This window comes from Protobothrops mucrosquamatus, unplaced genomic scaffold (assembly GCF_001527695.2).
Source record: "Protobothrops mucrosquamatus isolate PMUCROS unplaced genomic scaffold, P.Mucros_1.0 scaffold565, whole genome shotgun sequence".
NCBI lineage: Eukaryota > Metazoa > Chordata > Lepidosauria > Squamata > Viperidae > Protobothrops > Protobothrops mucrosquamatus.
Window position 1 is genome coordinate 1 of NW_015386868.1, and position 22,881 is coordinate 22,881.

Consider the following 22,881-nt stretch of genomic DNA (forward strand, 5'->3'; position numbering starts at 1 on the left):
CCTCCCCCCCCCGCTGCCGCCAATGCCAGTCCACAGAGCCAATAAGGTTGGGAACTGCTGTATTACATGGATTATAAACCAATTGCAAAGAGGAATCGTTATATCTGCAGTGTAATTTCTTAATTTCAAGGTTGTTGCTGCAACTTTCTTTGTATTGGGTGTACAAATTATAGCAAGAGCCCACAAGGGTCAATGGTTGCAAGTTGCAGTAAGGCAGTGGTTCTCAACCTGTGGGTCGGGACCCCATTTGGGGTCGATCGACCATTTCATGGGGGTCGCCAAGCAAGGCTGTTCGCCATTTTTTTGTCCGCCATTTTTTTCCCCTTTTCCGGCGGGTGCCTTACCTCCCTTGGGCTGGGCCAGCTGGTGGTCAGCCTGCTCCGTCTCTGCCGCTTGCCAGCTACGCCTCGGCCGGCGCAGGGGGCGGAACCACGCATGCGCGGCGCTCCCGGGCAGGGAAAGTCCTCGACTTACGACCAGTTGGGTAGTCCTCGACTTACAACCGGTTTAGTCCTCGACTTACGACCGGTTGGGGTCGCGGCATTAAAAAGGTTGAGAACCACTGCAGTAAGGAGTGCTGTGTGAGTTAGCCGTCCTCTTGCAGCACGTTCCAAACTGCAGAAATGCTGAAGAAGTGAAGCTTTGGCAACAATCTTTCCATGTAACATGTGATTTGTGCAGTGGTATGAGGATGTTTCAGAGCATAAATACGCAACTCTTTTAGTTAGTTGGAGGTTGCCCATGCGCTTGGGTGTGAATGAACCACACACTAGCCTTTAAGCAGGCACCTTTATAAACCAAGCCTTCAGCTGCATTGTAATCAAAAGAAGGTGAGATTAGGTTCCAGCTCCCCACTTTGTCGTTGATATTGCTACTCCCAATAATTTGCTGCAAGGCCTACCTCTTTCTACAAAGACCAGCAAGACATTTCAGCAAGGAAGTCTGACCTCGGTCCTAAGAGGGCTCTGTGATTACACACAGTGGCATGCAGGGGTGGAAATTAAACCAGCAGAGACTTGGTGCAAGGCTCATCTTTTGCAGAAAGGGACACTAGGAAGGCTATGTAAGCACCAGCTTTGCAAAAATAGGTGGGATTACAGCAAATTAGTGGCAGTTTTATTGTAGACAAGCAAATGCTCAATGACTGGAAGGGTTGAGGGCTGCTGTCAATCTTGGCCATTCATCATAACTGTACATTCTCCCTCTTTTATCTGTTTCCTTCTGATTCACAGATGTAGCCTAAGCTGATTTTAGGAGAAAACCTATTTTTGCAAGATTTGCTGACCATACAGCTTTTTCTTGGCCAAATCCAGTACATCTGATGCCCTGGCATCTGCCCTAAGAAAATATAGTGGATACTGGGCTGTGGGAGAAATCTGGACCAGCAGCAACTTCATTAAAAAGAGGATAGGCATATGGGAGCAGAGGACTGATCTCTTACTGATCTTCTTAGTAATTTCAACAGCACAACGATCACTGGACTGGCAGGGGAGAGGCGATGGGCACAAAGATGGATATGTAGGTATGCCCCGTATACATGCAGCTTTAGATTTTATATACCAGCATCATATATGGTTCTTGGAGTGGAGAAGCTTGCTCACCCCTGCTCTAGGAGTATGATTCTCACTTTGGACATGACAGATCCTGCACTGAGCTTTGGAGGTAAAAGAGGATTTTGCTTTCAGAACATCTTTTGAGACAATTCTTCTCTTGACCTTTCCTAGCAATTGCCCTTGGGTCCCTCATGAACCAAAGTCCAGAAAATGGGCCGCAGCTTCCTTTGTTCTGCCTGTCTTCTTTCTTGGCCGGCAGCTTAGAGAAAGGGAGGGAAATAATGTCAGCTCTGCATTAAAAGGTCCTTACTTGTGCAGTGACTAAGGCATAGGTCCTGGGGGAGCCATCTAATCCTCAATTAGCACTGATTGTTGGATATCTCTGCTGCTGTTAGGGACTCTGCAGGGATGGGGGGGGGAGCTTGCTTCGGCTATTGCTGTGTTCTTGCTTCTGGTAATATTATTTACGTGTTGTTAATTTGCTGGGGAGAAGGCTTGGCCCAGTTTGACTTGCACCCACTCATTTCTCCTAATCTCATTGTTTCTTAACAGAGGTAGTGGGAGGCAGGAAAGGGTTGCTTTCTTGCAGAGCTTCTGCCTTTTCGATTCAGCAAATATCTCCAAAGCTGCAAACTTTGTCTCCTTGACTGAGCTACACAAAGAGGCCTCCTGAAGAAGGGAGCAGACAAGGATCTGTATTGTCATGTGCCCGGGACTCAGGTTGGAACTGACATATTCTGAATTTCCCATTACTATCATTTTTTTCAAACCTCAGCAGAGTTCTTTAGTGTAGATCAGTGATGGCGAACCTTTTAGAGACCAAGTGCCCAAACTGCAACCCCAAGCCCACTTATTTATCGCCGGGTGCCAGGTGGGCACCGGATAGGCATGGCTGTGGTGGTCATGGCAGATTGGGTGGGTGTGGCCAAGGTGGGCATGGTCACCTCAATGTTGCTCGTGGGTAGGGATGCCTGTGGGGGTGGGCAGGGTTGGGGGAGATCTAGGGGGATGGGACGGGGGGAGGAAAACCAGCCATACAAGGGGTGCATCCGGCCACGTGGGACCTCAGCAAATTAGCAGGCGGCTGGTTGAAGAGGGACAGTTGCCATCTCCGGGGCATGGTGCACGTGCCCACAGAGAGGGCTCTGAGTGCCGCCTCTGGCACCCGTGCCATAGGTTCGCCACCACTGGTGTAGATGGTGGAATTAATGCCTATTAAAATTCAGCATCATAGAATGAACAGGCACTTCTAGGCAAAGGTCCTACTGTAGATATTAGGGTGACAGGTCATCGCTATCTTTTCAAATGTCTCTTGGAAGAAGTTTTGGATGAAAAACTTTAGCTGGGCTAAAACCTGCTTTCAGAGGATTTGTCTGTTCAACTCCACAATTCAAAGAGATAATTTTGTTTTGTTTTCCTCTCACCCCCTCTCTCCACCCCCCCTCTCTCTCTCACATACACATGTAAACTTTTCTGCTTGCTTATACGGATAGCAAACAGTCCGAAGGCATGAACTGCCTTGAAACATGGTACATTAAATGCTATTATTTTTCAATGAGGCACTTCTGAATCGCAACAGTTTTGCTTGATGCATAGAACAGGCAGGCCATAAATAATGTAAAATCATAATGCATTAAGGTTACAGTTGCTTAATGAGAATGTGCATTAATAATGCAGATTCCTGTAGGATCTCACAGCAGATTCATGGGACTCCATATGGCACTTGTTGCTTAAAACTTTGACAGCCCACTTCTGTTTCTTAGGCGGTGGTGAAATGGGGATCTGTGGATAAACAGATATATCACATTATTCCTCATTGAGTGACCTTTAATAAAATCAAGGTTAGTTAAACAATGATGTATATATGTGTCACCAGCATATTAAAAACCCATTTCTTGAAAAATTTCAATTACAGGTAGTCCTTGACTTACAAGCATTCATTTAGTGACTGTTCAGAGTTACAATAGCACTGAAAAAAGCGACTTATGACCGGTTTTCACACTTACAACTGTTCTAGCATTCCCACAGTCATGTGATCAAAATTGGGCACTTGGCAACTGAGATATATTTATGACAGTTGCACTGTCCCAGGGTCCTGTGATCACTGCCTGTAATGTTCTGTTTCTGACAAACAAAGTCATTGGGGAAACCAGAATCGCATAACAACCTCATGATTCACTTAACAACTGTGGCAAAAATGCTCCTAAAAGGATGCACAATTCCCTTAACAATTGCCTTGCTTAGCAGCAGAAATTTTGGGCTCAGTTATGGCAGTAAGTTTAGGACTACCTGAATACAGACAATTAGGGTTAGAACAAAATTAACCATGGTATTCTTATGGGCTGATACTGGAGATATTTCATAGCTGTGCATCTGTTCCTAGTTCCAAGGTCAGTTAAAAAAAATGGCACGAGGGATTACTATTTTGTCTTGTGGCATTTATGTATGGAATTGCGCTGAATTCTATATGAAATGGACTGTTCAGGTCATCTGGAGATGTGAGCTTTGTATCATCAACCCCTCTTTTATTTAGCGTCCAAATGTGGTACTCAGAGTTGGTTGAAAAATGGGTGGCCATTACATATGTGTTTTAAATTTAAAAAAGAAAAAGGAATATTTTGAATGAGGACCAGGACACAAGAATAAACTGAATGAGGGCCAATAAAATCAGGCTCGGTCTGGAGAAGTGATGTCTAACTGAATGGTGTCCTGTTCTGGGTGAAGTTGCAAGCCCTGTGAAGAACCTGAATCAGATTTAGTTTCTTGGAATCGGCACTGTGGTTGAAGTCTTCCCTTGGTGACCTGGAATGCCTTTTTAACAGTATATAGGATGTTAACTGACCAGCTTGATTCAGCAGAAGGCAAAGGAATAGAATAGAATAGAATAGAATAGAATAGAATAGAATAGAATAGAATAGAATAGAATAGAGCTGGAAGGGACCTTGGAGGTCTTCTAGTCCAGCCCCCGCTCAAGCAGGAGAACCTATATCATCTCATAAGTGACTGTTCAGTCTCTTCTTAAGAGGCATTGATAGATCAGCTTTGTGGCTACTGAAATCACTGGAAATCATCCTAATCAAAGAAGAGAAAAAGAATGAACTGATTGTTCATTGACATGCTCAACCTACACATTTGCTATTTCTATTATGTTCTTTAGAGCTTTGGTATTATGTCAAGTTGTAAAATGAGTGGAATGTTTTCTGACTAAAATACTTTGAATTAAAATGAGAGAGAGCATAAATAATCAAATATTTTGTGGAGTCCATCATCACGAGCACCGATGATGTTACTTAGTTGCAACATCTGCAAGCACAAAACCAAACTCAGAGAGCACCAAGGACTTCACAGCACAACCGTGAGCTATAGATATTTCTCTTCCATTGATATTCAAATGTTCTGCATATTCAACTTCACATTTTACCCTTCACAAAGGTAACACCTCTCATAAAAATAACCAAGTTATCTTTGCGAAGTTGAAGAAGGAGATTGCTCAAGTAATGTGCAATGGGATGATGGCATTGTACGATAGAAGCCACCATGATACTATGTGTATCATGATATCATCATACAAACGATGTGAACTATGTAATTTATATCAGTTATGTCAGGACACAATTTGCATCATTTGTGGGAATGGCATCATATAATGCATGACATCATTTCCCTTTCCCTTCCCACAGAAGCCAATGGAGTACAGCCCAATTGGACTTAGGCTAGCATTGATCCTCTTTCAAATGCTACCCTGTGTGTTGTTTCTGGAACAACTGTGCCCAATTGTTAGGCAGGGCTACTCAAAGTGAATCCACACCAACTTCCTTTAGCCAGTAATAATCATTCAACCTACTTGAGAAGTGGGCTGTACTGACACCAACAAAAATTGTAATACTGTATTTTCTAGCCAGGGGTAGACATCATGGTGCAGATACCAGAATAGTATCCAGGGCAGCCTCTACCTGTCAGATTCCTGCCTAGCCCATCTGATTCTAATTTTGTTTAAGATACTTTTCATTACAGTTCTATAAACGTAGAAGCTACCTTGGGGCTAAGCAGGATAGTGATGACAAACTCAACAGTTTGCCCTTTGATAAATTAATATTGTGGACACTGGCTATAATCATTCAAGCAGCCTTTTACAATGAAACACAACATACCATCCAAGTTGGAGCTTCTGAATCTGGACTTCAAAACTTTGGATGGCCAAAAGGTAGTAGTGGAGAGATGCAGAAAACATTTTGCTTTCATTCACCTAGTGATGCTTGCAATGGGAATAAGGGGAGGTCTACTCAGAATCATGCCAGGGGCAACAGTTTTATGACCTATTCCTGCTCTAGGGCCTCTAATGGATTTCTCAACTGTGTTGTGTGGATACCCGTTAGAAAGTTAAGTGTTAAAATTCTTCCAACAATAGTAAAAAAGGAACAGGACTCATTTAAAATGCTAGAGATAGGAGTGGGGTATAATCCAGGGAAGGAAGAAAGGAAGTAAAAACAACAGCCTTGTGCATTTTCATATGTCAAACCTGTAACTTCTATTCACTTGTGTCTTCCTGTGCAATTTGCCCCCATCCTGTAGTTAAACCCTTGTGTCCATCCATCATATCTCTTTGTAGCTTTATTCACAGCAGCTATTCATAAATAATTGCTTGTTGGCTTCCCAGGGTTCAAAGTGCCAATCGGAGGCAGATGCTCCCTCTGACCATATGATTGCAACTGAGAATCTCCCTCTCAGGTTGCAGCCTCCACAGCCTTCTGAGGGTATCCATTGTCTTTCCTTGTTTTGTGTTCATCCTCAGCGAGCAACACTGTCAAGCTTTTGCAGGTTCTGCGGAAGCAGAGCAAGAGATGAAGGCTTCCCAGATGGGCTTCCGTGAGTCATGGAGCACTGGGGAAATCTCAGAATAAAACAGGATTCCTCCAGGACAGGAGAAGAAGGCCTGCTTTCCATAAGGAGGTAAGGGAGCTATTTCATTTGTAGAGAGAAAAACAGCCAAACCAGACGGGTACAGAATAGCTTCAAAAATAATAATAATAATAAAGGCAAGCAGAAGCCATTCCATCTGTAAGTAATGGTGCATGATTTTTAGAAAAGAGGTATGTTTTTCCCCCTCTCTGAAAAGTTGCAGTATCCCACATAGGTAACTAAAAAACAGGAAAGCATTGGTAGGTGTCATTCAGTCTGATGTTGGTGAACTTATTGTTTCAAAACAAAAATACCTACGATGCTGTTGTTAAAGAATGAAATCTGGGCACTGTGTATGCTGACTGATCCCCAAGAGTATTTGCAAAGAAAGCTGTATTTAATTGGGATGCTCCCTGTTTGAAAACAAACAGAGTGCAGTTTTTCAAGATAACCTTTTGGTTATTCTTAGATGCTGGCTGAGTTATTCTTTGATAGGCTATAAAGGGAGGGCCTAGGGTCAAAATCTATGAGAAGCCATAAAGTAAGGCAAACGAGTTAATCTTCCCTCCACTTTTCTCAATAGGAAGTAACTTTTCCCTTGAAAAAGTGTGAAGAAGGGGGGGGAAATGGGGAGCATTAGCATTCTACCCGTCTCTCTCGTCTCTTTGTGGCTTAAAGCAACTGCAGTGGTAGTTTAAAAAAAGAAGGATGGAGAAAAAGAATTTCAATTGCCTCCACAATGCCAGGGCCTTAATCCATATCATTTACATTTAACACACGAAAAGATGTTGGAAGACCTATCATGGATGCCATCTAATTTAACATCTGCTGCAGTGCTTGAAAAAAGTCCTGGGGTCAAATTAAGCTTGGTGTTATTCATACAATTACTGTAGCGGTTAAAAAGGAACAACAACAAATGAATGTGGCTCAGTCCCATGGCATGGAGGCAGTTGACTAACCCCCTGTAACCCCCAGCCTGCAGTACCTTCTCACTAAAGACAGTATTTAGTAGGGCTGGAGAAAAAATGTTGGTCCTTTTCAGGCTTCCACGTGAGCCTAAAAAAAGTGACTGCTTTAAAGAATTGTGTAACCTTCAAGTCCTTCAAGTAACACATTTTTTCCCCATCTGATGTAGAAGTCTTAAAAAGTTGAGCTGCTAACAGCAGACAAGCTGCGCTAGAGTCAGCAGGACACCTGAAGCACTTCTTCCAAATCATTTTGAACAGTGCACAACCCTATTATTTACTCCAATTTGCCAATTTGGATTGGGACCACTGTAAAGCAAAAAGGTTCAAAGGTTTATCTACCAATGCTAAGGTCTAATTCAAGATCAGCTCCAGCTGCAGTTCCTATTAATTTTAAACATATCGTGCAAGTAGCAGCATATAATTTCGCCTTACTATAGGGTGTATGACAAAGAACTCAAAAGGCAACTAAAACTGCACATAAGCAAGCATAAGCAAACTTTCTTTCATATAAAGAAAGCAGAATATTAAGAATGTAGAACAGAGGTCCCCAACCTTTTGGGCACCAGGGACTGGTTCCGTGGAGAAAACTTTTCCCGCAGACCGGCAAGTGCGTGGGTTTGTGTGCTGCCTGAATCCCACGGATGGGGCTTTGCTTGTTTGTGCGGACCGGTTGCTGGCATGTCACGGCCTGGTACCGTTCCACGAACTGGGGGTTGGGGACCCCTGATGTAGAACACTGATAATTTGGAATCCAGGGTAAGAAAAGCTAATGGGAAACAGAAGACAACAGAAGGTAGCAATGTGTGTGTATGTGCACAAGCCACAACTCATTAAAGCAGCTACATCTTTTTTCAGGCTTGAACGGAAGGCCAAAAGTGATGTTACTGCTTTAATGAATAGCAGAGAGATGCTACATTTGTACAAGGTTGGAAGTACATCTGCAGAATAGTTTTCTGGTACCACTCTTGATACGCATCTAATTCTTTCCATCGAGATATAAAAACTTGCGGTTGTTGTCTACATGGCAATGAGTTACTTTTTTTAAGAATAGCCAAATTAGCACTAACATATGTGGAAGAAAAGTCAGTGTTATATACTCCCGGTTTTGTTAAGTCTAAAATGTTACCTTATTATTTATTGTGGATTTTTTTGATCCAGTTAATGGAAAGTTATATTTAAATACAGTTTTCTGGTTTACTTACTTAAGTGATGGAAGAAGCAAAGGGTATATATCAACAAACTACTCATGAATATAACAGCTTACAAAGTCAGGGCTGTGTATATGCATCCTTTGTGACTTTTTTCCATCATAGTTTTTGAAAAAGCAGATGGCTACATAGACTTGTTTGATCACAACCAATGAAGATCATACCACTTTCTCTGACTGGTTCTATTGCTAAAAATTGCCTAGCCTTGAACTGGAATCTGCCCTTGTGTAACCTAAGACCGGTTTTCCATCTTCCACACACTAGGACAACAGAATACAGGTGATATCTATGTGATAACATTTCAGGTACTGGAAGAGGGCTTATCATCTGCTTCCACTGTCCTTCATCACACTTTTTCTCTGTTGCTTTAATTGAAATGAGTGAGTTGTCCAGCACCATTATTTTCTCTGCTGCCTCTTCTGAACTCATTGCTGCCCTTACCACTACAGAGGTTAAAATATATTTTGAAAGAATGATGTTCAAAAAACTCTTTTTCCCATTGATCTTTAACTACCAGAACAATCCTTTGGTTTGAAATGAGAGGAGTAGAGTTTTTGCAGTGGGAATAAATACAGCTTCATCTTTCTTAATGTCCCGTCAACACCTGAAGGTTTTTGAATGGAACACAAGGAAGAGCCTTCCCTGTGATGGTATCCAGACTCCGGTGTTTACTTTCCACAGTGGCTCAAGTAGGACTTTTTTTTTTTTGTCTCCTGTCAGTATTACATGTTTTTCCCCCTCAGTTGCTTGCTATTTTCATTTATTCTTGTAAAGGTAGACTTCTTTCGGTGTTTTATTTTTTTTAACCCAGCTGTACACATCACTGGTTTCATTTTGCCTTGGGAATTGTAAGCGGTGGAAAGCATAAGTTTAAATAGTTAATCAATAAGATCCAAAGAACAATCTCTGGCAATGTGTAACAGAAGGCAGAATCGAAGCAGTGAGCCTTATATGAAAATGAAGGTGTTTTCCATATGAAACATATGGTCCATTAAGCAGACTTTTGCCAAAGCCATCTCTAGAAGACAGCAAAGATTGGGCATTTGCCAGGACCGCAAGAGGAGCAAGGGATATGGCATGGTTTCAATTTAGGGTTTAAGACAGGGCATCCAGGAAAATCAGACGCAGCTTGAGAGAATTTTCCATCTATCTCTTTGTGACCTCAAGGGGACAGGAACTGCTATGGGGAATGGGTTCCAGGGCATTCAGAACCCTGGGGTTAGAATTCCGTGTCGGCATTTTTGCAGTTGTGTTCCACAGAGTCCCCAGGTTTCACAAAAACCTTGATGGGTTTCTGCAAAACTAAAAGAGGGAAAAGGTCACAGAAATACAATCTGTTTTCTATCACTAGAGCTTTGCCTCTTGACCAAAGGTTCTTTAAAAAAAAACCCACCAGGTTCTGTGTGACTTGAGAAAGTTTGAAAACCCTTGGCCTGTGCGAAAGGTGTAGGTTGACTCCTGTTGTCCATTTTGAAAAAAACCTAGAATAAGAGATTCTGCTAAACTGCAGCACTAATGGAGCAGGAATGCTCCTGCTCTATGGTTACCCTAAAAGTATTCACATGCTGCCTTTGGTATTCTCGTAGTTTGATTTATAAAGAATACATAACTGGGATACGTTCTTGAGAGTGGTCTGGCCTACAGCGCAGTAGACCACAGGGGAGCATTGTGATGAAATAACAGCACTTATCCCCTTTTGATTGTATCTTATGTAATCTATTTACAACTAGTGAATCCATTTTTTAGGGCCAGCTACAAGCTGGCTTATTAGCTTTGGTTGTAACTAAGGCACAGCGGTAAATCCCTAGTGGTTTAAATGGTTAGGACTGCAATCTACAGCCACCTTTTTGTATGTTCCTGTTCTTGGAAGAAACAGATGGCTTTTTAAGCAATTAGGGGTGTGTGTGTGTGTGGGGGGGATTTGCAAAATTTAACTGCACAGTAGCTCCATTATGAGTATGAATATTATCTCTAAGAGAATATATGTAAAGAAAACTAATACACAACATCTTTTTAACCAAATTTGATGAAATTCATACATTTAGCATCATCATTAAACCTGTCTCTTTTTAGACTAGCGTATGACTTTTTGTGGCTTCTAATTGCTCTAAGGAGCCACAGCCTGGGGACTTGTAATGGAAAGTTGCATTAGAAGGGATTTCAGACTTGGGCAGGATTAACTTTATAAAAGAGGTTGGAAAACATACAATTTGCTCTCTCTAAAGTCCAAGTCCTATCGTAGAAACTTTCTTCTTGTCATGAGGGAAAAAGATGACTGAATGTATGTCATCCCTATGATGTAAACATATTTATAAATTTCAATTGTCTGTCTAAAACGGCAGTAACCAAGCTTATTACGCCAATTGAAACATTTGGAATTTTGGGAGCATGTTGTAGGCCCTCACACAAAGTGATTTACCTCAGGGTGCATGTACATTTCTATATTGTTATTGTAAATAGAATGGCCAGTCACAAAAGGATCATTTCCTAAGAAGCAAACTGTTACATATTACATGCTAGTTACATACAAGCTCCCCTTACTTTGATCTCTTTTTTAAAAAGTTTTTTTTAAAAAGTTACATACTAGCTCCTCTTACTTTTATCTCTTTTCTGGTCTGGTGGTCACATTTCCAAATGAAGGACTGGTGGAATTACTCAACGTGTTATTTTCTAAGAACGTTAATGGGAACCATATGAAGCAGGGAATGCTGGCTGGGGAATTATGGGAGCTGAAGTTCACAAGTCTTAAAAGTTGCCAAATTTGGAGGCCCCTGATATAGAGTCTAGGGCAGGCATATCCAGCCTTTTGGCTTGCTTGGGCCAGATTGAGTGAAGAGGAATTGTCTTGGGCTGCATATAAAGTATATAATATAATCTGTCTCTATGTGTGTTTATAAAATGTTAAAAATATATTAAAAGTTTATGATTTTCTGGGGCCACATTACTAGCTGTGCAGGGCTGCAGGTTGAATATATCTGATCTAGAGAAATCCTTGGTCCCTAAATATGAGGCAGCATAGTAGACTGCTAGTTTCCCATTTAACCATTTTAAATAAAGATATCTACAATAAATGTTTGCCATGACAGGGTGTCTGCCAAAAGAAGTATACATTGGTATTAAATTATCTTACCCATGAGTTCACGTTTTTGTTCTTTTAATGGTTTTATTTTATAGAATGGAACAGGACAAAAATATAATAAAAAAGAGAAAAAGATAAATAATAGCAAATAAAATTATATATATGCATATACAGATTTTTCAGGACTAGATAGAGAAATCTGTTTGATTCAACAGTTCCAATAAAGGGTGACTCTATTTCATTGTAATCATATATAACACAAAACTTTAAGCAGCTTGTTTGTACATTGCAAGTAACACCAAGCCTTCAACCCATTGAGTAATTAGGGCCATACTTTTACCTTTCCAATGATAAAGGACTAGTCTCCTAACAGTAAGAAAAGCGTGGATAATCCAGCCAATTCCCATTTAATAGGCACTAGCAAACATTTGGGTTAATGGTTAGGAAAATAGTACAGTAAGATCTTAATTTAAGAGACCCTTTGGGGGAGGGTTTGGCCTGTAAAGGACAAATCCAGACTCCTTGTATTAACCAAGTTCTATCAGTTAGGTCCATTTGACCCGAAGAGAAAACAAATCAAATTGGGTATAGCAAAGTTTATTCTTTCTAATGGAAAAAAGATTGGTATTCTTTAAAATATGAAGACAAAGAAGGGGAATACATTGTACGGTATATATGTAGTACAATAAAACTCAAAACAACAAAGTTAATACTTTACAGATGCTAGCCTCAAACTCCTATCAACTTTTTGACCAAATTATGGCATAATTTCTTAGATCTTTTTATCACCTCCTTAACCTCTTTCTTCTCCCATTCTGCCTGGGACATCTTTCCTAAAACTGTCTCTATGTTCTTTTCAACTTACTGTGTTGATAAACAAAACCACATCTGGTAGTATAGTATAGTAACAATATGGAATTTTTTTTGTTCCTTTCATTTTACTCACCCCTTGTAGTCCGTTCTTACAGAATGTCTGTTAAATAGAAAATTACATCATCAATGTAATTTATGACCTTTACATAGTGGTATAATTATGCAAATGACCTAATCACTATGAGTATAATATATTTAAGGTTATTTTAAGTGGCTCACATAGACTACTTCAGATATGAAGAAGCTGTCATTATTTCAGGAGATGCCTAGATGAAAATTTTAATGTGCAGTGTCACTATGTAATTTTTTCTGACATTGTGAATTTTCATCGTTTTGGAAAAAATTACTATATTCCTCAGAAGTTAAAATCAATAATTGGAATTCTTTAGTATTTGTAGTTAAAGATGAAGGTAGGCAATCTGAGGTTTTAGGATGGAGGCCTAAATCCATTTGTCTCTTACTCATGTCTTGGCTAGTTAATTTTATTCCTTAATTCATCAGTAATAATTAATATAAAGAACTTGAAAGTGATCCTAGAAGTTTAATGTCAAGAATGAATTTCAGCAGAGTTGAGACCTGAATATTCTAATTCTAAAATTCTATTCTGATTTGTTGAAAAACATTTTTTTCTATTTAGAAAACATAAACTGTTTCAAATAATTCAAATCTTTGTATGTGAAAATGTAGCTTTTAATCTTTCTACCTCTTATAATTAAGGTCATGTTTTGGATTGTCCCAAGGACTTGATCATCAGGCAGAGTAATTAGGTCCAGATTTTATGTACTGGAACTATTCCATTCTGATTTTGACCTTCGGTAAAATTCAGTTCTCAGTCTGTTTCCCTGGACTCCTGATTTGCGTTGGGGCAGATGCTACAGCCACACAACAAGGAAAAAAATAATAATTGTTCAGCAGAGCAGCTTCAGATGCACAATGCAGGAATCAAATTGGCTATTTAACAGAAAACAGAAGATAGAGAAGAGAAATCTAGTAAACCAAGACACTTATGTATTGAGCTTGTGAAAGAGATAATGGATTATTGCTGTCAAACATAAAGGTTAATAAATGTGAAACATAAAAGAGAGTTAAGTGTGCCAGCTTGAAGGACATACAGTGAGAATCAATCTAAGAAAGAGTTGCAGTATGCTTAACATGCCAAAGAGAACCTCTGGAACTGTGACAAGAAATAAGAGACATTGTAAAAACCAAGTGGAAAAAAATGTTCCCCAAATTACAAAGAATCAAGAGGCTTTTGAAACAAGCTGTCCTACTACTCAGAGAGAAAGCCCATGAAGATATTTGACTGAATGCAAACTTTCAAAATTAAGAAAGGATAAGGGAAGATGTCCTAACCAAGAATCTTAGTAAATTGAGCGAGCTAAAATAAAAACAGGTGGTTTTTTTTAAAAAAGATGATCAGAGAACTCATGGGAAAATGAATAGCTAAAGTAAGAATGCTCAAAAGGAATCATTGGGGAAATCTAATAGAGGCCAATGAGATTGTTCTAAAATCCTTTACAAATAGGATTTAGAGAATGACAGAAACATTTGCAGAGAGAGCCTTCACTACAAACTGAGTAAGAACAAGCAATACACCAATTGCCAAATAGGAAAGCACCTGGCATAGATGACCTATTCAGCTGTTCAGAACTGCAGAAATGGTAGATAAGGCTTGACATCAATAAACACGGAGCAAGATTGTAGCTTTTTAAATATAAGGATATTTACATTTGATAATATACTATCTTTTAAGTGAAATTAAGAGAATAGCATTCTATGAATACTGTTTTTTTTAGAACATTGCCTTAGTATTTTAAGGTATTTTATAGGTTGGTGTTATTTGATTAAGTTTAGAGAGGATTGTTATGTATTGTTAATAAGAGCAAATAACTTTTGCTGTATTTGCTTGGTGTATACTTTTTTGTCAGTTTAATTTGTTTTGTTATTCCCTTTCCCCTTTTCCATTATGGTAGTTTGTATTTGATGTTGAAATCTAACAAAGATATTATAAAAATAAATAAATATGGCTCAAGGTTATCTGGCTAGAGAATCTGAAAGATTGATACATATATATATGCAACAAGGAGGAGATGCAAGAGAAAATGGAAAATATTGAATAACTGAATTAATTTCCCACGCAGCAAAGCTTTGTTTAACATTTTACAAAAAAGAATTGAGCCACCTTGGACTGTAAAATGGCAAATAAAGAGGCAGCTTTGGGAAAAGGCAGAGGGGCACTGGATCAACAGCTAACTCAGGGAGACCCAAAGCATAAAAGGGAGGTTTAACATTGCTTTATTGAGTACAGCTATAGTAGAACTGTGCCTTTGATTGACTAGATCATACCAAAATATGGAATATATTACAGCTAATGGGTGTGCTGAAACACTTATTATGAACATTCTGAAGAATATTTTCAGTGAATGAGAGGCTAGTTTAAGAAGTGAATTTGAGAAACAGTGATTCAGACAAGGGTGCATATTGTTCCCATCTCTACTTAACCTAAACCCTTCATGTGTTATAAAAATGGTAGAGTTGGAACCAATGATGGCTGGAATCCAAAAAGCTGGCTAAAACAATTATTATTTGAGATGTGCAGATGATCTTACTTTATCTACCAGAAGGAAGGAAGAATTAGGAGCAGTCACAATGAAAGTGAAACAATAGAAAGCGAAAATCCTGTTAATACAGATAGTCCTTGATTTATAACCATTCATTTCATGAGCGTTCAAAGTTACAACAGCACTGAAAAAAGCGACACGACCATTTTTCACATTTATGTTGCCACTGTTGCAGCATTCCGATGGTCACACGTTCAAAATTCGGATGCTCAGCAACTGGTTCATATTTATGGCTGTAGTGTCCCGGGGTCACGTGATCACCTTTTGCGACATTCTGATAATCAAAGTCAATGGGGAAGCCAGATTCACTTAACAACTGTGTTACTAGCTTAACAACTGTAGTGATTCACTTAACAACTGTGGCAAGAAAGTTCGTAAAATGGGGCAAAACTCACAGAACGACTGTCTTGCTTAGCAATGGAAGTGTTGGGCTCAGTTGTGGTTGCAAGTCAAGGACTAACTGTATTAAATATTAAAAAGACAAAATAAATGTCAATCGGCATGCTTAGTGAATGTACAATTGATTGCAAAGAAGCAAAGACTTTCTTGAGATCAGCAAGCAGAAATTCACAAACCATGGATGTACGGTATGAGAGGAGACTGGATTAAAAAAACAGGTTATATGTTATGTTATGTTTATTATATTTATATCCCACCCTTCTCCTTGCGGACTCCTTGCGGACTTCTATTTGACAAGGTAAATAGAAGAAAGAACAGACAGTATATTAAGGGATGGATAGGATAAAGAAGAGTACAGGAAATTGGGTTCTTGGTGTTGTCTGAGTTTGGTTTCCTTTTTGCATGACCAAATAAAATAACATCATCAGTGTTGTGAAATGGGAAAAGTTAGATGGATGTTAATATTGAGCAACCTGTCTTCCCAGCCTTTTTTTGGTTTAGGCAGGATGTCTTGATTAGATGCTCTGTTTCTTCTTTGTAGGTCAAATAGGTAGAAGATTGGTAGAAGGAATCCGTGAACATCAATTGATAGTCAAAAGACATGATGCACATTCATTAATTTCATAGCGTGGAGATAACGAGTTCAACTATAATTTCAGCTGGGAAGCTATAAACAATTTTAGGTCTAAAAATGCAAGAGAATTTCTAAAAATTCAAGGCTAATTTGGTGCATTGGCAAATTAGTAATCAGCTACAGAAATAAGTCCCATTTATGAATTAGTTAAAAGAAAGAAACAAGAGTCAGAGAAAGGGGCAAGCAGTCCAAACACATCTAAGCTTGGGACAATAACATGCTCATCGGAGAAGAAACCCCTTCACCAATGAACACAATCCTGCCCGGAATCCACAGAAGGCTGAGAAGACATGGAGTTATATCTACACAGCAAAAATCTTGTTTCCCATTTCAGAGCAGTGGCCATGTTACCTAACCTGGTAATGAAACACGTGCAAGAAGAAAACCAAACTTAGGCAACACCCAAAAACCAACAATTCAGTTCTGAGATATATATATATTCTCCATTACTGCAATTACAGGACTGCTGTAGGTGAGCACCTGCCTATGTAATCACAAGGAATCAACTCAATGATACCTACATATCTAGCTTAAAAAAACCTGCATTAATTTTCATAAGGTCTAGCTTATTTTGACTTGTCATAATAATAATGATGCAGTAATTTGGATCTCTGCATTCACCTAACTGTAAGGCATCCATCTGCCTTGCTCAGAAAACTAGAAAACTGTCAGAATTGGCATAATACACACACCCTGATATATTTTGACAATATATTTCAGAAATAATTAGAAGCTGACAATGAAAGAGCGCCAGTTTGTTGTAGTGGTTAAGTTGATGGACTAGAAACTGGGAGACTAAGAGTTCTAGTCTGACCTTAGACATGAAAGCCGGCTGAGTGACTTTTGGCCCGTCAATCTCAGTCCAACCCACCTCACAGTGTTGTTTGTTGTGGGGAAAATACAGAGCATTTTGTATGCCACTTTGAGTTATATGCAATAAAGGTGAAACATCGATCTAATAAATACCTTTAAAGAATATGAATTCATTCTAGTTTGTAAAATCGAAATAATTTTTATGGCCTAAAGGAACCACAGCCTTTTAAACTTTACTTTTCTATTATTTTTTTAATAATTTGTATTTAAATATTCATAACCCTTAATGTATATAGTTGCTAGTCCCATTCTTTACCCTATGAATTATTGTGGCATTGTACGACCTACTTTTTAGCTGGGCTGTGGACTGGTTTCTCATTGTGACAATTGGGAAAAGGCTAAATAAAAAGCTGTAGTGTTTATTATATGGTGCCTGCTATCTGAGGACAGTTTTTGAAATTGGAGGTTTATTGTGTGTCTACAAAGTGAATCTACTTTATTTGATGATCAGGCAACGGGAATACTATATGTTCCTTCTTATCCATGTTGCAGAGCTTTAATTAAACATGCAATCAGAGAACAAAGATGAAGTATGAAAGGAAAGCTGTGACAGCAACATCTATTCTTCAATGCAATATCTGTGATGGCTTATTTCCTAGTAGGGCATCTAATGAGGTTGTAAGGCTGGAGAAGGGGGAAATTCAAAGACCCATAAAAGCTCATCTCAAATGGATGGATTCACAATTATTAAATTACAGCTTCCCTAGGAGAACTTCTCCAGTTGGAGTCCTCCAGTATGTTGGGATTATAAACTTATTTATTTTAAGATTTATAAGGTTGCCCAACCCAGAAAGCATGATTCTAGGCTGTGTACAACATAAACACACAATACACCGAAAAGAAGAAACAAAAATCAATGTACAAATGTAAAATTGTAAAATGGCAACCAAGCATACCACAAAACAGCTATGGAGGGAAGTGGGAGCACTCCCTCTCAGTCAGCCCATAGTGCCTGGGGGAAGAGCCAGGTCTTAACGGCTTTCCTAAAGTTGAGAAGAGTTGCGGCCTGTCATATATTGAGGTGGGGGAAATTGTTCCAGAGACCAGGAGCAACCACAAAAAAGGCATGCTATTCAAGTCCCACAAAATGGCAAGATTTAAACAAAGGAACCTGAAGCATGCCCTCCCTGTAGGAACATGTGAGGTAGGCAGATGTTCTTAGAAGAAGACAGTCCTTCAAGTAACTTGTTCTCATGCCATGTAGGGCTGTAAATCCTGAATTGATTATCTTTACACTGTAGGCAGAAGCCTATCGGGGGCCAGTACAGCTCTCAGAATAGTAGTCAGCATAATAAGGTGCACCCATAACTACCTGCGCTGAACCAACTGAAGCCTCTGGATGGTTTTTGAGAGCCGCCCCTTGTACAGTGTGTTGCAATAATCCAACTGAGAGATGACTAAGGCGTGAGTGATCATGAGAAGGGCCTCCATAGTCCAGGAATGAGTGTAATTGGCTCACAAGAGCACAGTTGTACAAAAGGTCCCCTGGTCATAGTTGCCATCAGCTCTTTGAACAGGAGCTGCGAGTCCAGGAGAAACCCCAGATTAAGCAACAAGTCTGAATGAAATAGTACCACTCCATCCAAACATGAGAACTCAGCAACTCCCAGATCCTGCCCATACTCTCCAGCCAACCAAAGGAGTGAATTGCTGTCCCTGGTCAATAAAAGGTTGCCTTGATCTAGTGGCATCGCCAACATGGTGATAGTCAATGTGGTGAGGGCTGAATAGTTTTGTATCTTTTTCCTCTTACTGAAATTGGCAGAAATGAAATTTCTTGCATCAATAAATGTTGCAATAAATGTACAGCCATGTCAGAATCACATTAGAGATATGGGGATCAAATTGATGAATTGATTGATTGGATGTATATCCTGTTTTTCATTCAAGAGCTCGAGCTAGCTTCCTCTTCTTATGCTATCTCGCTATTTTGCATATTTTATGACCCATTCATTCTGTGATCTGCTTTTTTGGAAGTCCTACTGAACTCCCTAAGACTCAACTCTGATTATGCATGCATAAGATTGTATGATTCCACTTCTGTCTCTTGCCTCCCGCCTTAATATATACTATAATATAATTTAGTAAAATTTGAATAAGGCTAATTTAGTTTTTGGCAAAGCATTGGTATTTACTTTAATACTTTGTCCAAAACTTGACGTATCAGTACTGCTCCTTTTATTTAAGTGTTATGACTTTAAAATGAATCTGTCCTTGATTGTTTGGATCTGGATGGATTCTGCCACTTCCTACATCTGGCTGGTGGGTTTTCTGAATCATTCCTCTAGTTATTACAAGTAAACTTAGGGCACCTTCTGAACAAAGTATTAGATTTACTGCAAGCTATATTCCTAAAATCAGTTAAGTTAGAGTGGTGCCTGACTAGGATACACAGTTGATTTATTTCTCAATATATAGTTTTTATGTTTGGAGTTGGATGTCTGCTTTGGGCTATACCCACATATACCTATTTATACTCTCATGCACACTGGTGCTAATACTTGCACTTAGATTACATTTCTATGGGGAAAGGGAAACCTCATTTGGGAGAGCTCATTCTGGCAGTTATTTATTTATTATTTATTTTATTTATATCCCACTTTTATTATTTTTATAAATGCCTCAAGGTGGTGAACAGATCTAATACTCCTTCCCCCTCCTATTTTCCCCACAACAACAACTCTATGAGGTTATAGGCTGAGAGAAAGTAACTGCCCCAAGGTCACCCAGCCAGTTTTCATGCCTAAGGAAGGACTAGAACTCACCGTCTCCTATTTCTAGCCTGGTGTCTTAACTACAGGTAGTCCTTGAGGTACTAACCTAATGAAACCTGCCCATTAGGCTCGTAAGTTAAAAAATTTGTCAAATGAATCAGACTCAATTTTGCAAACTTTTAAAATCGAATTCATTAATCGAGTCAAATGGGTTGTTAAATAAACAAAGATCTGACTTACTATTTCCTCCAATTTATTAATTGATCGTTGCCATGTTAACTGAACTGAGAGGCTTTCCCGCTGCCCATCAGCTGTTTCTGGTGCAGCTGGCTCAGGAATTAAATTGCCTTCAAGCAGAGTTTGCAGCCATCGCAGTTGCTTTAAAAAAAAAAAGCAACTGCTGGTACCGTGTTTCTCCAAAAGTAAGACCCTGTCTTATATTATTTTTGCCTCCAAAAGAGGCATTAGGTCTTACTTTCAGGCGGTGTCTTATATTTTCCATGACACCTACCTTGCCTCGCGGCGGCAGCACCAACAGCCTCATCCAGCAGGAGCCCACATGGCTGCTGGCCCACTTCTGCTGCGGTTGCTTGCGGTAGGAGGCTGCGTGGCACATCGTGCCACTGCCGCCACAACAAGGCAAGGCAGGTGGGAAAGGGGGTGGAGCTGCCCCACGCACCTCACACCCATTTCCTTCAGCCCCCCCCCCCAGCCAGGCCATTCCTTGCTCCTTTTCACTCCCCTCCCGAGCCGGACTGCCATGCTACCATATGGAGGATGGGCGGGGTAGACCCTCTGCCGTTTTGGAGCCAGGCAGAAGTGGCTGGGGGGGCACTGTGCACCACTGGAGGGGTTTTCTTCATGCTCCGCCCCACAGATCACCTGCCTGGTGGCAGCCACCATCTCCTTCTCTGCCAACTCTCCCGTGGCTTGCGCTATGACCACTGTCTCCCTCCGCCAGCCCTCCATCGCCACCACTGGAGAGAACAGAGAATGGGGAGAGGAATGGCTCTGCGCAGCGATGCAGAGCAGAGAAGAGCACTTGCTTGCCGCCCTGCATCTCCCTTCTTCGTTCCCAAAATGGCAGCCCCGTTTCCTGCCACTTCTCCTCCCGCCACTGCTATAGAACTTGTACACTATCGCCCAGCTCCTCCCTCTTCCCGAAAGCAAAAAAAAAAAAATCTTCACTAACCTGCTTTCCAGTTCTGGCATGTTTCTCTCCTGTTGCAGGGAAACGGAGTTCGTGAGACTAAAAAAAGTTCAGTCAGACCTTCCAACTTCTCGCAAAAAAAAAAAATCTCGTGAAGGAAGTGGGTGCGGGGTGCGTGGGGCAGCCCCACCCCCTCCTCCACCTGCCTCGCCTTGTTGTGATGGCAGTGGGGCGATGTGCCACACGGCCTCCTGCCCCATTGCGGCAGCCAGGTGGGACGGAGTGGGCGGGGTTCTAATTAGGGCTTATTTTTGGAGTAGGGGTTATATTAGGTTCACCCCCACAAATCAGGGTTGGTCTTTTTTTCAGGGTGGGCTTTATTTTTGGGGAAACAGTAGTTAGCTCAAGCATCTTCAGCTGCCCAGAGCAAGTGCTTTAAAACAACAACAACAACCACTTGCCACTAATTAGCTTAAGAGTCTCCAGCAGGCATCCAGAGGGAGATGGGGGAGGGATTTGCAGAACTCTCGGCATGCAACCGTAACAGAGATGGAAGGGACCTTGAAAGCAGTCTAACCCACTGCTTTCACAACAGAATATTTCTGATAATTGCCTATCCAGTCTCTTCTTAAAAGCTTCCAATAATGGGACACCCACAACTTCTTCAGGCAATTTGCATTTAAAACCTACAAACTACAGTAATGTACTACAGTAATCTCCAAAATAAAAGCAAGGAAAAACAACATTATAGAATGCTTTGTATAGATCCTGGCTAGCATTTCTACAAGCACTTTCAAGAAAATGCAAACAAACTTTATCTTTGCAAAGTACTGTACTTACAAATAAACCAAACAGTTTGCAAGCACTATAGAGTAACAATGTATATATATATTTTAAAACACTTACAGAAGCAGATTCTCAACCAGCATCAAAAAAGCAAAAATAAACCTGGCCGACTCTGCTCTTGTTTGGCCATGTGACCAGGGACAAAAAAACAAACAAAACATCCTTCCAGCTTCAGGAATTTGCATTTATAATCAGACCAGTCCAGGCAAGTCACAGAGTTAAAAAAGGCCGTTACTGCAATAGTAACTGAATCCAAGTCACATGGCTACAGAGGCCTCTTTTTGCTTTCAATTTTGAATTTCTAATGTAAGTACCCTTTTGGAATAAAGTCATTTTTGTGAAAACTTGCTAAATGAACGTTTGTACCTGGGGAATTACCTGTACCAGAGCGCCTGAAATACTGACTAATCCATTTCTGTAGCAGTGGACAAGCAGAAACTGCCCCAAAGAGGCCTCAGGCCCATTATATTGGGTGAGCAGGAGAAAAAAAGACAGAAGAATCTAACCTTGAATTCACTTCATTTGATGCACAGCAGTTGCTTGAATTCCTTCATAACTGCTTCATTAATTCTTGCAATAAACTTACAGGGGTCCTTGGATGCAGCTTCCAGTTCTTGTGTTTGTCAAAAAAAACCTGATCCTCTACCCCTCCCTGTCTGCTAATCCTGTGGAAGATCTGCTTTTCCATGGTGCATGAAAAAGTGTATCTACCCCAAGATTGGATCAGGAACATTTGGTTCATGGTTTTCAATAGTGCAAGAATGCAATTTTAAAAAGGCAGTCTAATTTTTTTTTAAAAAGGCATAAATGTTTCAAGATAGCACCATAGGCAGAAAATTGAAATAATAAAAACACTTCAGTTAAATTTCATCATCCAAAGTTTAGGAACCCAACGCTGACCGAAAAACCTAAAAATAGCAGGATAAATTAAAAATGCCAGATTAATTACTTGGAGAGAGCATTTCATCACAATTTTTTCTTCTCAGAAAAAGGGCACAGAATAGTATCGGAAGGTCAAGATTTCTTTGACAATCATAGCAAATGCATAAGTTCAAACTGGAGGA